Source organism: Pygoscelis adeliae, unplaced genomic scaffold (genome assembly GCF_000699105.1).
Source record: "Pygoscelis adeliae isolate BGI_AS28 unplaced genomic scaffold, ASM69910v1 Scaffold244, whole genome shotgun sequence".
NCBI classification, from domain to species: domain Eukaryota; kingdom Metazoa; phylum Chordata; class Aves; order Sphenisciformes; family Spheniscidae; genus Pygoscelis; species Pygoscelis adeliae.
Genome location: NW_008824648.1, coordinates 3,087,338 through 3,090,192, shown reverse-complemented (window position 1 = coordinate 3,090,192; position 2,855 = coordinate 3,087,338).

Sequence of the window (2,855 nt, the reverse complement as noted above, 5' to 3'; positions counted from 1 at the left end):
GAAGAGGGTAGGGGATTATGGTTTATAATTAACGCAATTAAAAATAGACTTTGAATAAGCCGAACAGGGGCAGGCTAGAACACCGTTGCGCAGCTGGCACGTTAGGAGGAAGCGAGGCGGCATTACCCAAACAAAGGTAACCCAAGACCCCTCAGCGCGGGAGCCCCGGCTGCCAGGCGAGTACTTTTAAGCTTGTTTACAAACCAACCCGCCGCGAACTCCATCCACGCAGCGAGGAGGGTGAACTTCGCCACAGCCAGCTCCGCGCGCGGGGGGACAAGGGCAGGGCCAGGCCCGGTTATCGCCTCTGCCGGCGCACTCAGAAACTCTAGTGTGCAAACTTCGAGTTTGCTTTCCAGCTGGATGGCCAGGCTGGAAAAGATGCTTAATTTCAAGGGGTTTGGTTGTTTTGTTTTTTTTTTTTTTTAAATACCAATGCGGCTTGTATTTAAATTTCTTACAGGTCTATCTTTAAAATAGTAGCCATGAAACACTGCATCTGGGTTTCCTTCTTCTCCGCTGATGTTCACAAGAGTCGTTCCTGGGAAGGGAGAAAACTGGCCAGCCAGTTATACTGGAGAAAATGTGAAATAGACTATGAATAAAATGGTCAAAAACAAAACCTGGGGGGAAAAAAAAAGAAAGATTAAGAAGTTTGAGAGGGGTGTGGGGGGGATTTATTTTGCCCCCCCTTTTTTTTTTTAATACTAACTCTTTATAGTTTGGGGCTTCTATGGATTATTTGTAACGGGGATAGAATTTTCAGACAGAAATGGGATTTTTTAATATCAGCAGCCTTCCTCAGAACATTTTTATTGAGGAAATATGTTTATATGGCTGTGGAAGCCATCGGGATGCAAAAGTAAAAGAGCACAGAAAGAGAAGACTGGGTTAAATTAATTCCTGCTAAATACCTACAAGCAGACTTGCTGTCTATATGGGGAGCTGGAGACAGAATTGTACCAGGGTAAAAAGGATACTGTGTCTATTTATAGCACTGCCTTCAACACCGTAGGAATTCAAAGGAAAACTCCAACTCAGCACACAGTCTTCTCATCATCTGCTTCTGTCAAGATTAAATCGAGGCTGAGATCAATCCCTTCCCCTGCAAATCCCTGCAAGGAAGGATCTGTTCCTTTCTGCAAGTAAGGAACTGCCATGGTACAAGCCACTCCAAAGCTCATACGGTCTGGGCTCCAGGAGTCCTCACCCAGCCCAATGTCACCTCTTTCCTTCTGGTAGTCGGAGGAAGGGGAGAAAAAGAGCCTCACAAGCCTCCGCACTTTAGCAGAAAAGACCGAATGTGTGTCACCTGCTCTGCATCCCTGTTCCCCCGTACCTTCTCCTTACACCAGATGCGCTGGTGCACTGGCAAACAAAAGGGTAGCGTAGCTCCAGCACGCTCCCAGTGCCGGGCGGCAGGGAAGGGAAGAGGAACGGGGCCCTGGCACACGGTCGTGGTCACTCATGGCATCACTTACTGAGATGAGGCCCTTACCCTAACAGGGGTATGTGCCCTTCTTGCCACTGCAGGGCCATCCATCTCTGGGAAGGAGTGGGCTCCAGTAGGTGTGTGGGGCACTTACTTATCAGTAGAAATTATCTCTGATGTTAAGAGTACAAATGAGAGCAGTCTTGGAAAAGGTATTAGCAAAAACCTGACCACCACTAAAAATAAGGCAGGCTCCCGGAGTTCCTTAGCTCCACTCTTCTTTCAGCATCGTGGTGCCTCAGATCTTTCCTTCTCATCTTCCACCTTCCAGTTTCTCTTTAATAAGAGCTGCTCTTTCGTTCTTCACAAAGCAGTACCTACCCTACTCTCTCGGTGTTCCTCTTTTGTACTTCCATTATCAAGCTGTCTGCTAGGTGGGGAGCAGAAGGTGCAGGACTTGGTGCCGCCTTTGAGGTACAGGTAATTATTATGTGCATCTGTTTTTGTGGTTGCTGCCTCAACAGGTGGAAAACATGCTGTTCTCTGATAGATTTGCAGCACTCTCTGCTCCTGCCTTGTCTTTTCTCTAAAGCCAGTCATGTGGTGTTCCTAAAATAATAAACACAGCCTCACTGCTGCCACAAAAACCCCTGGTAAATATATTTTTATGGGAATGAAATATTAAAGGATTTGAACAGTTATTCACTGAAAGCAAAGTATGAGCAGTAAGGTTGGGTAAAGATTCAAAGGCTGGTTTGCTTCCTTTCCCTGGGGCACATCAAGGCTGTACTGTTTGCACTTTAGAGATGGATAGTGGGGAATTACTTAACCCAAAATGATGGAAACAATTCAGACTATAATAATATAGCATGAGAGTTTCTCACATTACATCTATTCCCCATACTGCTGGCTATATTCTGCCTTCAGATTCACGTGCATTGGATTCTGGAGGAACTGTATTTGAAGCCAAAATGCATTTCATTGTCTTTCTGAAGTCTCTCTACGGTTTAGTTGCTAAATCCTGAGCTCAAGGACTGGGGACAAAGCTTGTCTAAACATTTCCCCGTGTCTGTCTCTGTGAGATTCCCATCTGCTGTGTTTTATGTTGAATTTCATCTTCCTACTTTCCTAAAAACACAAAGCAGAAACACACGTTTCCTCTGCCCTGGAGTGCAGGAATCACCAAATTTCCCAGCAGGTTCTCTCACAACATACAATGGATCCAAGTTTGTCTAAAAATGCTACAAGCCCTTTGTGGAGTAGAAAGGGAAGAGACCAGAAACGTGGGCCAAGTTTCGGAGTGTTATGAACACCCCCCCATCCCCCAAAGGGACTCCATATCCTGTTTCCTCTCTCCCAAAAATTTCACCTGGCTTTGGGTTTCATTAGGAGAAATACACATCGCTCGAGTCCAGGCTCTAAG